Source organism: Cuculus canorus, chromosome 2 (genome assembly GCF_017976375.1).
Source record: "Cuculus canorus isolate bCucCan1 chromosome 2, bCucCan1.pri, whole genome shotgun sequence".
Lineage (NCBI taxonomy): Eukaryota > Metazoa > Chordata > Aves > Cuculiformes > Cuculidae > Cuculus > Cuculus canorus.
In genome coordinates this window covers 28,415,248-28,432,408 of record NC_071402.1, presented here as the reverse complement: position 1 = coordinate 28,432,408, position 17,161 = coordinate 28,415,248, and the positions used below count along the sequence as shown (strand labels likewise).

General features: G+C 37.2%; 1 protein-coding gene across 2 annotated transcripts in view; it reads right to left on the bottom strand.

The window, feature by feature from the left end:
* Positions 1-17,161, bottom strand: part of MMP16 (matrix metallopeptidase 16) — a 185,562-nt gene that overhangs the window by 64,065 nt on the left and 104,336 nt on the right. The gene's annotated exons all lie outside the window — the stretch shown is intronic.

Here is a 17,161-nt window from a genome sequence, read left to right as displayed (position 1 = left end):
ATATGACCTCAATTTAGAAGACTTTCCCATCCAGGGAAATGAAAAAGTCTATGAAGCTGGATTTCAAATGGAAAATGTATCTGAAAACTACAAAAAGGTTTTACATATAGACATACACTGTTTCTTCCAATGATTACTCAACTTCATTTTTCATGTGATGCAGATAGAAGATTTCAGATTAAATCTGTATCAATCTGAAATGTAAATCTGTAGAAGAAGGAATCTATTACAGCGTTATTATCAATAAGACAGTACCTCAAAGTCAAGGTTACAGTTCATCAGAAAATATTACACATACGCTACCCATGAACTTGTGTCTGATGTATTTAGAGTTTCCATTTTCATTATTCTGTTCATTTGTACCATTGACTTATCAAATCAACGCTGCTAATCTCAGCTGGCTGGAATACTGCCAGGTTTAGGGTAAGACTCTTATGCTATGTGCATAAAAAAATAAAAATACAAAAAAATTAAAAAAAATAAAATATATAGCTTTGTTCTTATTCTTCTTTCCAGACAGGACATATTTTTGAATGTGCTATTTTAACATTCAATGACATAAGAAGATTCTTACTCTTCCTGACCTTATTGCAATACAGCAGAATTGAGCACATACATTATGTATGCACTTACATAAGCACCATATATGCCTATATATATGCTATATAGAAAGTATACATGGACCTAAATATAAATCATAGGCATACTCTTATCCAAATAAAGGTGCCACATCTTCCAGTCTAAGAAATCACATACAGTTGCTTGACATTATCTCAAACTTCTGCCATTAGCATTGAAATTTGGTAGCTTGGTTGTTACTTTGGAAAGAAAGTTTTGCTAAAATATGGAGCTGAGATGGTGCTGTAGCTTTGAAAAATCAAAAGCAAACCTAAGTTTTTTTTGAGTTATATCACATATAGTGCACCTGTTTTCTGTATGAACTCAACATATTGATTTTGTACCGCACTTTTAAGCAATCATTTTTCTCTAACATATCTGTACATTTAGCCTTTTTTCCATTGTGACCAGAGAATGACGTAAAAATATGTTTCTTTCACCCTATTATTATATATACTAATGTATACACTAAAACCTTTGTAAGTTGACTTACTGATACATACATATATCTGCAAACAGAAGGGGAGGTACAGGTGGTTTGTTATATAAAAGTATGTACTAACATACTTTTTGTATAATTCAGTATACCTGCACCTACCTATGAATATTTTTTAAAACCTATTCTATTTTAAAAAGATCAACAGATTAGTGTGAAGTTTAAACTCGTTGACAAGGGGATATTCCTATACGGCAAGACAGTCTCCAGGTGACTCTGTGATCGTTGAGCTATGATAAGGCCATGTGACTTTAGAGGTGTGTATGTCCTTCCTGGCAATATTCTACTGTTTCTGTGTACTGTAGACATAATTTAGATGAAAAGTAATATATCTGAAAGGAGCCCACACTCTTTTATATTATAGATCAGTTTGTATTTTCGAATGTAAGAACACACAAAAGGTAAGAATTTCTGCCTTAGTATTTAGATTTATTACCAAGTGTGTTCTACAACTTTCTAGTAAATTCCTTGAAATAAGTGGAATAAATAACTTTATATATCTCAATTATCTTTCGAAGAAAGCATGGATGTAAGGGTATTTCCACTTTGCTTCTCAGGGCTTCAATCACTAGTACTAAAAAAATTTCATAAACTGTTATGACTAATGAATGCCAACTTCTCCAAAGCGTAAGGGAGGAAGCAGCTGGAGATGATCCTGGGGGAAGTAAAGAAGATACTAAGGCTTGTTGCTTTCACAAAAGGTGTAAATATGATGGTACGTGTTCCTTTTGCAAATAAAATGCTTATGGCTTCATTTCATGCTCTGGGGAAGCCCTGTTGTGACACTGAACCTAACAAAATAAGAAAAACTACAGTTATGCTGAATCTCTAGGTCCTGGGATTAACTTCTTCATTGCTCAGGTCTGCTACTGAATTTGTATACTAGTCTCAAATGGCATCTTTATTATATTAGTAATAGTCTTATCAATTAACGAACTGAAAAGCTTTATTTTGTTATTTTCATGGTCATCTTTAGATAATAATATTTTTAATAATTTAAATATTTTTTTATGGAATTTTGCATTTTCCTACAGAAGATCTTCATAAATTGATTTCTCTCAGCAAGCTCACACCAGTAAAAATGTTTGAAAACACAACGGCCATTCTCATAACATTACAAATGACCAGATTGCTAAATAATATTTATACTATTTTCTCACACTCAATGCAATTGCAAATGCTGCAAAAAATATTGTAGCAGCCTTATCTATTTAAACAGTTTCCTGTCCTTCCTTCCTTCCTTCCTTCCTTCCTTCCTTCCTTCCTTCCTTCCTTCCTTCCTTCCTTCCTTCCTTCCTTCCTTCCTTCCTCCCTTCCTTCCTCCCTTCCTTCCTCCCTTCCTTCCTTCCTTCCTTCCTTCCTTCCTTCCTTCCTTCCTTCCTTCCTCCCTCCCTTCCTTCCTCTCTCTCTTTCTCTTTCTTTCCCTCTTTCTTTTTCTCTCTCTTTCTTTCTTTCGTTGTTGCTGTGGGACAATAAGCTGTAAAAACATTTAAACTCCTTTCTGAAGGCTGTGAAAATGAACACATGCTGGGACTGAAGATTTGGATATATGCATGAAAAAAAGCATGTATCACACAAATCTCAGCTATTCTCTTTGGTCCTATCCTTGAGGGTCACTCATGTGAAGGGAATGGACATCTTTCTACTACTAATGAGTAACTGTCAGCATGGGTGAGAAGACAATAAAAGGACCTTAATTGTGCATGAGTCCATATTAAAATCAGATCCTTGCCTTCGACAAAAAAAAGATTTTATCTATAAGCCACTCAGCTAAATGCTGGCATGTAAACACCGTGGCTCTTTTTACTTTGAAGGGATGATATTTTTTTCCTTCATTTCCCCAAATGTTCTGTGTGTCCTACTATAAAGAAATTACTAGGAGGAAGGTCAAAGTCACACTGCCAATACTTGCAATAGACATACCCTGTCATGGAGCAGAAATCTGAAAGGGTCTTACTACAACACTGAAATCCCCACAATAGAATGATCATAGAATTTAATTTTATGTCAATCTTGTGTTGGCTTTCAGCAGAAATAAACTTTTACCCTGTGTCAGTTAAACTACAGAGAGTAATCATATTATTCTTTAACTTAAATCACATTAAAGCCATCAAATCCAGGTTATTATTCTTACCTTATCATTGGATTTGCTTAACATGTACACACAACTTTAAGGTTTTTTAAAGAGAGAGAGACACAGTGTTGTATATGTTTGGGAATCTTATATGAACAATTCTTCTTCCTTCACTGTTACTTTCCTTGTTTAAGCCCTATTAAGAAAAAAATGTCAAGATAGAACTATCTATTTTTTTTCCCCTTGGACTGGTGATAAAAGAAGTGGAAATTTTGAATCATAATTGGGAAAGTGATTAGGAGAAGAAAAAAAAAATCATTAAAAGTTCTCTGATCTGAAAAGTAGATATGTTTTCTAAGAAATCTGCAGACTTCAAAGGGAGACCTGATCTAAGTATGTATAATATTCTAAATAGAGGCAACTTCAAAATGTGGATCATATACATGGAGAAAGTGACAGAAAGACAAATCCCCTAGTTTGGTCTTACTCTGTTAAAATTTAACTCATATGAAATGCTCTGATCTATTGGCTAATCTGCTACTATTAATGGGTATATCCATATAGCTGTTTGTTTCACCCTGGCTACAGGAACCACTGTAAGCCTCTCTAGCAGTTGGAGAACACTATTAGTTTGGCAGTAGTGACTCTTGGCATTGTTTGGCACGGAGATGCCTCAGCATCTGCAATGGAGAGGCAGCCTCCAGGATGAAAGATTGCAGAGGCCAGGGAAAAGGTACTGGAGAGGCCAAGATGATTAGGCAACCAAGCCATTCTCCTGGGCTCCCCCAGTAGAGGAAAGCCTATGGAAAAGGATATTTAGAGAGGAAGATGAAAGCAAGACTTAGCTGCCCCTGCCAAAGTGCAGGAGAGCTTGGACATGGCAATGTTTGCCAGGGCAGAGGTTAGTCCTGGCATACTTTCTGTGAGTTAGGAGCTTAGTAGGACTCCATCCTGGGAGGAGAACAGCTGGCAGAGGCAGGGAGAAGGGACAATGTCAGAAGTCCTACGTCTGATGTCTAAGAACAGAGCACTCCACTGGAAAGCAGGGAGCTGAGTGTAGAGTCGCTGGGGGCACACTGCTCCCACAGCTACTCTGCCAACATCCCACAATCAGGCAGGTCCAGGACCATTATCTCTCCGCCTGTGCCAGACACCGTGGCCCGCCCTGCCAGCAACACAAGTGATCATTAAAAGCACAAATCAGCTAAAGACTGACTGCTGGTATATACTGTATGCTAACTCTTTCTGAAGCTTAGACCCTAAGCTGCTGTTAGAACCACTAGCTGGGCTACAGCTAGCAACACTAACCCTATATCACTACAATATCATCAGTTTCCTGAATAATCAGCGATAATCCCATTTCCTCATACTTGCATTGTATCAGTACCTGAACTGCACCATAAGAAAAGAGCTATGTATGATTCTTAGAAAAGGGAAACTAAAAGCATACATTACCATATTACCAAATATGCATTCAAAATTTAAGTGGTACACTCCATTTGTGAATTACCATAGTTAGACAAATAAGACAATGTTAGTCCTGTCATAACAAGAGGGCCAGTAGATAGCTGGCCAGTAATTACACCAGTAATTACCTTTTCCGAGGCTAATACTGAGCTGTTCCCAAAACAGGCATCTCTGCTGCTGAGATTTCTTTGTACCCCAGTTGGTGATGTTATTTGGAAGTGCTTATCACTTCAGCTCTCCTCTAATCTGAAATTGCACGACTTAACACCACTTGTAGAAGTCACCTAGCTACAGAAAACTGTAATACAAATATCTATACCTGCACCTTCACAGCCAGTGATGAGAAACAGGTATTTCAGGACATGATTAATCTAGCTGATTTAAGACACCTATTTCAAGATGCGACAAATCTTACCCAGGAAGGCAGTTTATCTCTCCTCTAACTCCAAAGGGACTCTATGAGATTAACTCAGATACAAACATCAACATATGATCAGATGAATTCCACTCCCTGAAGTCTTCTGGCTTCTGACTTTGTTTATTTAAATCAGTGGCAAAATATTAATTAAAAAAGTACAGGATATGAACTTAAGTAATAAATGTACAAAACCAGGAAGCATTCCACATTGACTTGAACTAGAGACTATAACCTGTCCACTACAACAAAAGATTTTGCACAAAACAATATTGTTATCCTAATTTGTCTATTTCTTTTTGATCTTTCTGTTTTCATCTTTTTTTCCAACCTGATTTTTTTTATCTGTAGATGTTTCCAGGCATTGGTGTTAACTGCTCAGCACTTTTTGAGAGCCAGGGCACTTAGGAAGGAGTCTAAATATAGATTAAAAACATTTTGGCCTCAAGAACATATGGTTTCAGCATTTTGAAGTAAAGAATTGTCACGATAAAGCATAAGTTAATCCCTAGACTTGATAAAATAGATATCTTAGAAAATCATTAGCTAGTTATACACTATTCTTTTAAAAGCCATATATATTATTACCTTATATTTTAGGTTTATCTTACCTCCTTCTACTTTCACAACGACAATCCATTAAATTTCTGCCTAATAGATAAATAAATACGTAATTACTGTAAAATTCTTGTTTCATTCCTCAGGAAACCATAACAACATTCACAGGAACTGGCAACGTGATTTTTCAGATTCTGTTTCCCCTGAAAAGGCAGGGGAAAGGAGAGGACAGCACAGTAATAATATTGTATAGAAATCCTTAGCAAAAGTCAGTCTAAAGCTCGTCTTTGTGAAAAAGTCTCCATGAAGAGTTCCTAGAGGCAGAGACTCAAAGATCTCTGGATCATGAGAGATGGAGTGCTAACTCGGTGCCTGCTTTAAATGACAGAAATGACACTTTCTGCTTAAAAGGACAATTTGAGGATCATAGATAGTTTCACTTTCTAAATTATTTCTACTAGCAGATCAGACTGAGAAAAAAAATATTGCAAGCCATTAATTCATTAGATGATTTTTCAGTTGTGAACTGATTCCAACTTATTTGCAATAATAAGCGTGATTTTCTCTCTCCTTTTTAACCCAAAGTGTCTTTTAACAAACTCTCCATAGCAAGCAAACTTTAAAGATGCTGACATTCAGTCTCTGGTGTGCAGTCTCATAGATCATAAGGAAATTTCTTTTTGATTAGCATTAGGTGTAATATTTTTATATCATACATTTTAAAGAAATATTGCCTTTTTGTAAGCTGATGCAGAACACTTATAAAAAGATGCATAGGGGATAAGAAAATAAAAGCACGGGTATATGTTAAATTCTTTCCCTGCGCCCCCTGCTTTCTCTATAACTAGTTTCAATGCTCCTACCACAGGCAGGGACATCTCCCACTAGAACAGGATGCTGGTCCCATCCAACCTGGCCTTAAACACCTCCAGGTAGGGGGGGACATCCACAACTTCCCTGGCCAACCTGTTTTAGTGCCTCACCACTCTCACTGTGAACAAGGTCTTCCTACTGTCTAGTCTAAATTTTCCCCCTTACAATTTAAAACCATTCCCCCTCATCCTATCACTACACGCCCTTATAAAAAGTGCCACCCCAGCTTCCTTGTATGCCCTCTTCAGGTACTGCAAGGCCACTGTAGGGTCGCCCTGGAGCCTTCTCAGCCCAATTCTCTCAGCCTGTCCTCATAGCATAGGTGCTCAGCCCTCCGATCACCTCTGCAGCCCTCCTCAGGACCTGTTCCAGCAGTTCCATATTATTCTTATATCGAGAAATCCAGAAATGGACACAATATTCTAGATGGGATCTCACAAGAGCAGAGTAGAGTTGGAGAACCACCTCCCTTGACCTGCTGGCCACGCTTCTTTTAATGCAGCCCAGGATACGGTTGGCCTTCTGGGCTATGAGCACACATTGCCAGCTCATGTTCAGCTTCCCATCAATCAGCACCCCCAAGTCCTTCTCCACAGGGCTGCTCTCAATCACATCATCCCCCATCCTCTATTGAAACCATGGATTGCCCCAACACAGGTATAGGACTCTGTATTTGGCCTTGTTGAATCTCATGAGGTTCACACTGGCTCACTCTCCAACGTCCTGTCCTTCTGGTGTGGCAACTGCACTACTCAGCTTGGTGTCATCTGCAAACTTCCTGAGGGTGTATTTGATCTCGCTGTTCATATCATCGATGAAGATGTTAAACAGCACTGGTACCAGTATGGACCCCTGAGGGACACTGCTTGTCATGGATCTCCATTTGGACATTGAGCTGTTCACCACTGCTCTCTGAATGCAACCATCCAGCAAATTTATTATCCACTGAACAGTCCACCCATCAAATCCATATCTCTCCAATGTAGAGAGAAGGATGTTGTGGGGGACCGTGTCAAAGGCTTTACTGAAGTCCAGACAGATCACATGCATTTGTTTTCCCATGTCCTGTGCTGTGATTACCCCATCACAGAAAGCCGCTAGGCTGGTCAGACAGGACTTGCCCTTGGTAAAGCCATGGTGGCCATCTCAAATCACCTCTCTGTCCTCCATGTGCTTTAACATAGCTTCTAGGAGGATCTGTGAAACTCTCAAAATCAGGACTCAAAATTTGCTAAGCTTCCTTTTAAGAGGAAGAAAGATTAAGGTGGGAGCTCAATTTATTTATATGCTGTATATGCGGTGTTATTTTTTTTTTTTTCTTATCACGCCCACACAGTAACCATGTGTGAGAGGTTGTGGGGTCATAAAAATATTTATGAATGGGCTGGACCACATTTTATGTATGCACTTATTCAAAACACGACTTTTTACCTGAGCAAAAAAACCCTTCCAATGCTCTTTTTTTTTTTTAAGCATATTTCAGAGAAAAAAAGAAAATAAAGAAAACAAACCCAACAACCCAACTCACTAACAATTTTAACAAAACTTTTTCAACTATATTTTCCCATATTAAATTAAGAATCTTAATATACTAATATGAGTGTCTGATCAATTGAATCCAGTTTGGGTATATAAACTTATCTTCATTGTTGTATAAACAGTTGTTTGAGACAAACAACTTTGGGAAAAAAAATAAAAGGCAGCTATTTTTCCGTCAATGTAGGTGCAAAGGTTGCAAAAATAGTCCGCAAGGATCCATTCTGCCTTTCAGCTATCTGTTTCATTGGCAGTAAAGCTGATGTAACAGACAATGTGAACTTTCCTCATTTATTTCTGTGCAAAGTCAGCCAGCTTTGTTTTAACACTTTTCATTAGCAGTTTAAGATAAGCTGGCTGATAGCAGAGGCAGATGGCATATGCAAGCAGTTTATTCTACTGGCCCTGGTATGTGGGAAACAACCTCCAGTTGCAGTTTGAATGGATAACTGAGTTTGCAACTTCTCTAACTACTCCACATAGACTTGCAATGATCTATGTTTACCTACACTGTGACGGAAGCAATATGCAATTTAGCGGCTCAGGTTACACTGCCTTTTTTTGTTTACAACCTGCATCATGACCATCTCTGAATTAAGCCACAGCGTAAATATCACCTTGCTTCTATAGACACAAAAAATGCAATGTAAAATGTGCCTAACAGTCTATATTTCCAATGTTTTAATCAAGAACATCACAAATTCCATCTTCTTGACATACTCCTCAGCCCCTCTTTCAGTTTGCGTAATAGCACACTTAGCAATTTTGAGCCGAGAAGGAAGATGAGAGCATGATATTGCACACTGGTAGCCACTAGGATATATTAAAAGCAGCCAGCTGAACACACATCTAGAACACGGGGATGGATTCATGAACAGGACTGCTTTCACTGACTGCCAGTGTTTAACAGATTTCCCTTTTAAAAACATGCAAACGAAGTGTCTTTCTCAAAGTCAAAAGGGTGCTCCATGAAAGCAAAAAAACCTCCCCCAAAACAATAAAAATGCGGTCATTACCTTGCCAACAGTTAATATTTTCTGTCATCTGGCTTCCAACCAGTAAATGGGTCTAGCAGACAAATCCTTTTCTCCTACCTGTATAGCCCTATGTCTAATGACTGAGTCCTTAAAACGGCCAATGGCCATTTATGGTTTATTTTTCTAATCATTTTCCAACTCTTCAATAACTGAAAGGGATCTTTCTATTCTGAAGTGCAGCTTTGCATCCTATGACAGCACTTTCAACGACAGATTTTATGCAGCAGACACTGAATGTTTCAGGGTTAACATGTCACGTGAAATCTTGGGGTGACTGGATATGGAACAGGTGGGCATACACATACACTAAGTATAATCCATGGAAGGTCTGCAAAACTTAAGGACAGATTGTCTTATGAAGTTATATCAACATAACATGCACTTACTGATGGGGAAAGAGTGGGTTGGATTTTAAATACTGGAAGCCTTGAGGGTTAGCAATAGAAAGTATTATCTGTGTGGATTTCAAGGGGAATGGTGAAATGAAAAAAAGAATCAATTATTACTCCTTTGTCTGCAACTGGTAAAGTTTTTTTAAATATCATCTTGGCATTTTCATTATTGTGCGATGTTATAAATGTAATAGATGGGTTTTGCCATCTTTTATAATATTGCTAATTCTCACACTTTGAATTCAAATAGATTAGGTTTAAACAAGAAGTAGCGCTTCCTTACCCTTACGACTACATATAAACAAAGCTATAATCCAACAGGCTGGGTTTCTTTATCCTGGAAACAAGATATGACAGAGGTCCATAAAATTACAAATGGCATAGATAAAATGATTAGGAAATTACTTCTTCACAATATGAGCCAGTCTGCCTAAAGTAAATTTATCAATGGTAGGTTCAAAATTCAGAAAGAGGTACTTTGTCACATCTGCTTATACTATAGAACACATTGCCACAGGATGTTGTGGATACCAAGTGCTTACATGAGTTCAAAAAGAGATTATACCAACTCATGAAAGGAAATCCCTCAAAGGCTGTTAAATGCAAAAACATGGCCTATAGCTCAGAAATTCAATGAGACACAGATTGCTGGAAGCCAAGAGAGACTATATGAGGGTTTTGTTGCCATATGTTTGCCCTGCTCTTATTCTCTTCCCTGTATATCTGTTAATAGCCATAACAGGAGATAAGATATAATGTAGGATAACCTTTCATCTGAACCCATGTTGTCAACTCTGTGTTTAAAAGTATATACATAAATATAATACTATACAAATTCAAAGAAGACATTAATCTTTTACATATAATCTTTTCTAGTACAGGACTGGAAAACAAGCAAGTGACAACTGTAAGGTCACACCACTTGGTTACAGATCAAATTTGATATTGATAAAAACTTGATAAAATATTTATAATCAAGCTATGCTTTATGAAATTAAAGTCATGGTAATGTTATCATACAGAGCTTCCTTTAATCTCAAGTACTTGGCTTTCTTTATAACTAACCATAGCATATGACATGAGCACAGTTTAAGACACAGAGGTCCCTTAGGAGACCTACTTTTCACAGCTGCACTGGTTCTTATTTCCAGCAGCATATATCTCCTGCACTGTGTCAACCAGACCGGCAGCCAAAGTAAATTTACTACAGGTTGATCTGTGCAGTTCAGAGATCAGGATTTTCATAAATTTTTCTTGGCTGACAACACAGTGCCCACAGCAGAATCTATGCACTAGCTAGAGTCCAAGTACATTACACTAGATACTGTATTTGCATCAGGTCCAAAAAGCTTTTACTTGGAGGTCTACAAACATCACGATACAAAGTGACAGGGTTGAGTTTTTTTCTTTATACTGGGGAGTTAACAAAAATAATTACAGAATTCTTGAAGTTTCGGTTTTGTTTTCCTGAAAACACAACTTAATATATACATACAAATTCACAATAATGTAAGCACTCTGTGGTAATATTCTCCTTACATCTCTATGTAACTGCACACTAAATCATCCATTGCTTCTGTAACGGAGTTTCAATTGCTATTATTTATTGTATATTCTTTGATGGAAGACCTGGTTGCTGAAGAATTTCAGTTTGATACAGGTAAATTTGGCCTTTGTAAATTTGCTACAGAAGTAAAAAGTCACACAACTATTTCTGTTGCAGATGCGAATATGAAGACAAAAATAACAGACTACCATTACTGACCTACTGCATTTATCTAAGGAGAACTTAAACTAGCTTTTTGTTAAATATTTTCTGCCATTGGAAGACACAGTTCGATGGTCAGATTTTAGCCAGTTATTAGTACATTATGCATCATGTCTAATGGGCTTGGAATCTAAGCTCCTAACAAATCCTGTTTTTCCCAAGAACTACGTCTAAATCTCGCTCCGTTTTAAAAAGCTGCACTTGTGTAAGTAGGTCAATCTTAAATTAATCGTGTTAAACGTAGTGCACTCTCCGTTCAAACTGGTTAACACTCACTTAGATAGGCTTAGATGCATTTAGTAATTTCCCAGAAAGAAAAAAAAAAAAAGGTTTAGACTAACTTAAGTGCATGTAGTCAGGCAAATGTGAAATCAATTTTGATAAACCAATGCCATTTTTGAAATAGAGGCAAGAGTTTATGCCTTAAGTTAGCATTGTTTACCTTCTGACAGATAACATAAATGTTTTCATACATTTTCAGGTGGAGAATGGAAATACATAAATTAAGAACCCATAAAATATATGATGATATGTGTTAGTAATGGATTTTGCTCTCTATTCGAACATAGTATACATTCTGCTCCGTCTGTCACATAATTTCTAGGATTCTGTTTGATAGCTTTCCTATATTTAGTAGGAATTATGTTTATAATAATTCATGCAATAGATTCAGGGAAAAGATACTGGTGGAAAACACGTAAGATGATGGGAGGTAGAAGAACAGATAAATCTGTCATTATTCCCAAATGACAGAAAAAAATCTGTGCTTCATTCAACATGCAGGTAGCAGTGATTATTAACTGCAAAATTCATCACAGTCCTTTCTTTCTTTCCTTGCCAATGTCTGTCACAATGAAACTTCTGACCATAGTCACTAGTTAAGGAAACTGGTTTTGATGGGCTGGGGTTGCTAGGGACTACGGGAATGTTACACAGACTTGATCTGTGAAATGGCCCTTGGGGTTTGCCAACAGAACTAGTCAAGATACACAGATCTCTACAGATGAGACAGCTTCCCCTGAAGTCACTGTTCAGAAGACTGTTTTCAGACCCTTCATCTTTTGGGTTTTACTTCAGAAATGCTGAAGGGCCTGAGATTCATTTAGCTTTCGAAACCGTCTGCTTTTAAACTACTGGGAAAACTACAAAGTAAGCTAAGAATAGTTCTTGTCCTCTCCAAGGTTTTACAAGAGATTCCTCAAAAAAAAACCCAAAGCCAAATAAACAAAAAAAAAAAACCAACAAGCAGAAAACACTTCCCCTCCAGAACACAGCAGTTAATGATCCTATACTGAGGGACATACACCCCTTACTAGAAGCCTCTACTATGTAGCCTGCATTTAGTAGCTCTGAGATCGAATGTGGCCTCCTCTCTTTCTCAAAGGTCTCTTATGGGATCATAGGCAACCTTCAGTCACAGGAAAGAGGCAATGAAGTAAAATCTAGTGAGTTCTGTACAATATATGTTTTGACTTCTTTCTGAATTACACATAGGAAAATTGACCTTCTCAAATTTTTTATGGTTTTATTACTATATGCTATTATCAAGGCAGAGCTGCAAGGTTAGTCCTATCCCTAATTATGTCACTGTATAAATACACCTTCATTTACCTGCAATTTTTTCCAGTACCTAACATCTATGCTTAGCAGACATTATTAACAGATTTCAAAAGACTGTTGGTCAGAGCTAGAAAAAAACATGAAGAATATAAGTAGAAACAAATAACTGCCAGTCTCATGAAAGGGGAAGCATTTTATCTATAAGACCTTGTGAATGTGTATGGTCCACCATGCTGCAGTAACTTTGAAGGACAGTGGAAGAGACTAAAGGCTCTGAGGCTTAACAACTCCATAATGAAGCAGATATTGCAGAAATACAGCACACTACTTGTTCTAGTAGAATCTGACACTTCAACCTCTAATTATACTGCAGTGCATCAAAAAAATTAAATGCTGCAGATTTAATAATGGACAGATGAAGATAATACATGGGAGAGCCTTGTTAAGGCTAATAAGAACACCACTTTCAGTTTTACTACAGGAAGGCAGGCTATAGGACAGAATTTTTCTGCTAGCTACTAGAAAATTTGCTACAGACAGTCCCTATCCAACTGCTCCCTGGCAGTAACTTTGAATTTCATCACAAGATTAGAAATATTGGAGCCGAAAACAGTCCTTTGAAAAAAATTTTTCTTGAGGATTTTGACAATACAGTATCTCCAAAATATTGCTATTCTTAGCAAGGAGTCATTGACCTTTCATGGATTTAGATATATTACTCTCTCAACTACCTGAAAGGAGGTTGTGGAGAAGAGAGCTGGCCTCTTCTCCCAAGTGACTGAGGACAGGACAAAGGGAAATGGCCTGAAGCTCTGCCAGGGGAGGTTCATGCTGGATATCAGAAAAAAAAAATTCACAGAAAGAGTCATTGGGCACTGGAACAGGCTGCCCAGGGAGGTGGTCGAGTCACCTTCCCTGGAGGTGTTTAAGGAACAGGTTGATGAAGTGCTTAGGGACATGGTTTAGGGAGCGTTAGGAATGGTTGGACTCGATGATCCAGTGGGTCCTTTCCAACCTGGTGATTCTATGATTCACTGTCCATAAATTTTTAATTCAAAAGATGAGGTGATACATGCTAAAGGGATTGGAGTCATGGGAACAGTGAACTCTCTCCCTAGCCTCAAGACTGGTATATTAAGACTTCTTCCTTTTCCCCTTTTTTCCCCTCTCCTTTTTTTTTTTTTTTCCACAGCCCTTAAGTTCAGCAGAAAAGGAGTATTTGAAGTTTCCTAGTAAGTGCCGATTTATCAGATAACTACTTGCATAACTTGATTTTCATCTCCTGTCTATTCTTTTCTCTTTTTACATCTTTAAGTGCACATATTGTGAAAAGTTTTCTTCTGTTATTTCTACACTTCCTGATTTGCTATTCCTGAACAGCGTTTCATATTCAATGTTTCTTTCCTTCATCCTCTTCTACCACAGTTCCTATTGTTACCAGATTAATCTTTGCTTTAACTGAGATTGCTTAGCACAAGATACTTCATAAGATGGGAGAAGAAACCATCCCATCCCAAATAATTCACAGAGCTAAGGTTCTCATCTCATGGTGAATCCTGTATAGGCAGACCATAAGAGAAATAATGTCTTCTACAGGTGAAAAGGCCTACTTCTACAGAACAACCTGAAAAGTAGATATCCTAAAAGAACAAGTGGAACATGAAAACTAATTGGAGGATGGCTACAATCCAATGCATACAAACAGATCGTCTGAAGTATTTTGAGACTACTATAACTCTGCCTTGCAAAAAAACCCCAAACACTTTTTATCCTGCAGTATATCCCTCTTTCTTCAGCAAAAGAAACTCTGTTCTTGTTTCTATTGATCCCCTTTGTTGGAAAATTTCTTGTCCTTTTTTCTGCCCAATATTTCTGGCACCACCTGCAGCACTATGGAAGGAAATTCACAAAAAAGACCTTGATCAGCTGCAGTTAAGGTACCAGCTATACTCTGCTTACAGGGTATTATGAAGGCAAACAAATGCATCATTTTAGAGAGCCTGCAAGCGTTAGATTGCATGACAGGAGTTTTTTTTCCTGAGCAACAGGCCCATCATTCTTTACTCCTACAAGAGACTTATTCAATCTTCAGAATGAGGGAGGAGTCAAAGCACAGATATCATCTCCAGAATGTGATTGGTAAGGTAGGTCCGCAATCCATGAAAACACACCACTGAAGTGAGAACAAAGGAAAGCACCACAGTACTGTGGTGATGATGTATTTCTACTAGAACTGTCCTTTCAGTCTAGAACAGTATTAAAAAATAAATCAAACTTGATAGGAAAAGATAATAAAAAACCAAACCAAAACAACCAAAATCCAAACCTAAACTAAGAAGAACTGCAACTAATGAGCTAGGATAAATTACCTTAGAAATTAACTATACTCAGAATACTGAATTTGTATATGATTCCTTATGAGAAATGAAAATGACTTTAAAAAATGGAAAGAGTTTATGAAAGCATTTCAAGAAGTTGCCTATGTTTTCTGAGGTAGACAGTATGCAACTAACTTTTATTAGAAGAACAGCACAAGGTGCAGAATGAGGCTAGTATTTTTTAAGAGGATCTTATATTTGCATTTTTGCTGCTACATAACCAAATTGTTCATATTTTCAAATAGCTCTGGAATAGCAGGAATAAGAGAAGATCAGCCCTCTGGGAGAGAGAGTTAGCTTATAAACAAAAATAAATCACTGAATATTTTTCTACTGGATTTCTAAAAATGGTACAGGAGGATGATGACTGGACTATTGGAGCAATCAACCTTAAAAAAAAATGGCACTCACCTGCGAAAAATTACTAATAGCTAAGATCATAAATAATTTTTTCAACTTTCTACTTTTCAGTGCTGTGAGGCCAAGCTCAGGATGATAGGTAGCCTAAGAGAGCTGTAAGTCTTTTATTCCTGTCAGTCCTAAATGGCAAGCCTGTCTTCTTTTTCCACCTGGAAAGTTTTTCCAGTCACAAAAAAAAATCTGGATGTTCCTTCAGGACTCCTAAACACAAGTTAATGCAGTAAGATTATCAGCAGAATTTGGCCTACTTGATAACTGAAAATCATCAATTAGACAAACAGGCACTTTGCATATACAGATCAACTGCACATAAACTGTTATTTATAGAGTTACAATGACATAAGACCTTTTCTCTGGACAATACCTATAACCTAAGATCCATAGTTCATACTATCTTAACAATGAAACTAGGAGTTACCAAAAATCTTCAGAAAACTTGTGTTGGTAGGTTTTTTATTTTATTTGTTACGCATTTTGCACAAATTTTCCAGTCATAAAATATCCTGCATTTTCTACCTTGGTTATTCTATTCTAACAGGAACATGTCTCCCTCAAAAAAGTATACATGAGCACATGAAAGTACATAAGTTATTAAATTTTCAGAATAAATTTCCAGTGATACCTGTAAAACCATCGTTATATAGATAGCAGAAGTTTTTTATTATAAAATTGCAATATTCTAAGATATATGAAAACATTTTTACTGGTAGTATCATTTTACATTCACTTGATTTTTTCCCTCAAAATATCTTAAAATTCACTAATACAATAAATAGCTTTTGAAAACTGCCCTAAAAACCTCAACCACAAAAAGGGATGTAAAGACATGAGTGTCCATTTGCAGTCCTAAAATTGTTTAAGTTAAAGGAGGAGACAGCCAGAAGTTTGAACACTTTCATACAGAGTGTTCATACAAAGTACCTGTATGTGAAACTGATCTGAAAGAGTTACCACATTTCAAATTGACACCTTGACTTTGACATAAATATAAGACCTGTAGAGCTTCCTGAGTGCTTGAAGTGATAGTTTCAAAATCACAGTACGTGCAGTGTTAGTCTCCCACTGAGGCCCATAAAAAGACCTTATCAGCCTCACAGTGCTGTGACTGACTATGTACCTGAACTGCACCTACAGAAGATTCCCAGTGTTGTCTCTTTGAGACAAACTTGTGAAGAGGGCAAATATGAGCAATGCAAGACCACAGATTTTGCTTCAACAAGACTCTAGGGCTTGGTCCACAAGAAATAAGCTGCTTGAACCCATTCTGCTACTAAAGGTAGCAGTATAATGCTCTTGCTTCAATGACCCTGGTACAGCAGTAGTATTGCACCATTAGAACAGTCAAATTGAATATTGTGACTCCTGATATTGTTACTCCTGAAATATTAACTTAAAGCTTTGTTGCAAATTCCAGACTACAAATACTGCTACATAAAAAGCTATCCATTTACTTGGAAGATCTCAGGTGACAAAGGGAAAAGAAAGGAATTAGACAAAACCTCTCACTGTTTACAAATTTAGTGTAACACTGAAATACAACAGTTCTGCACTTCTTGTCATCTTGTATCC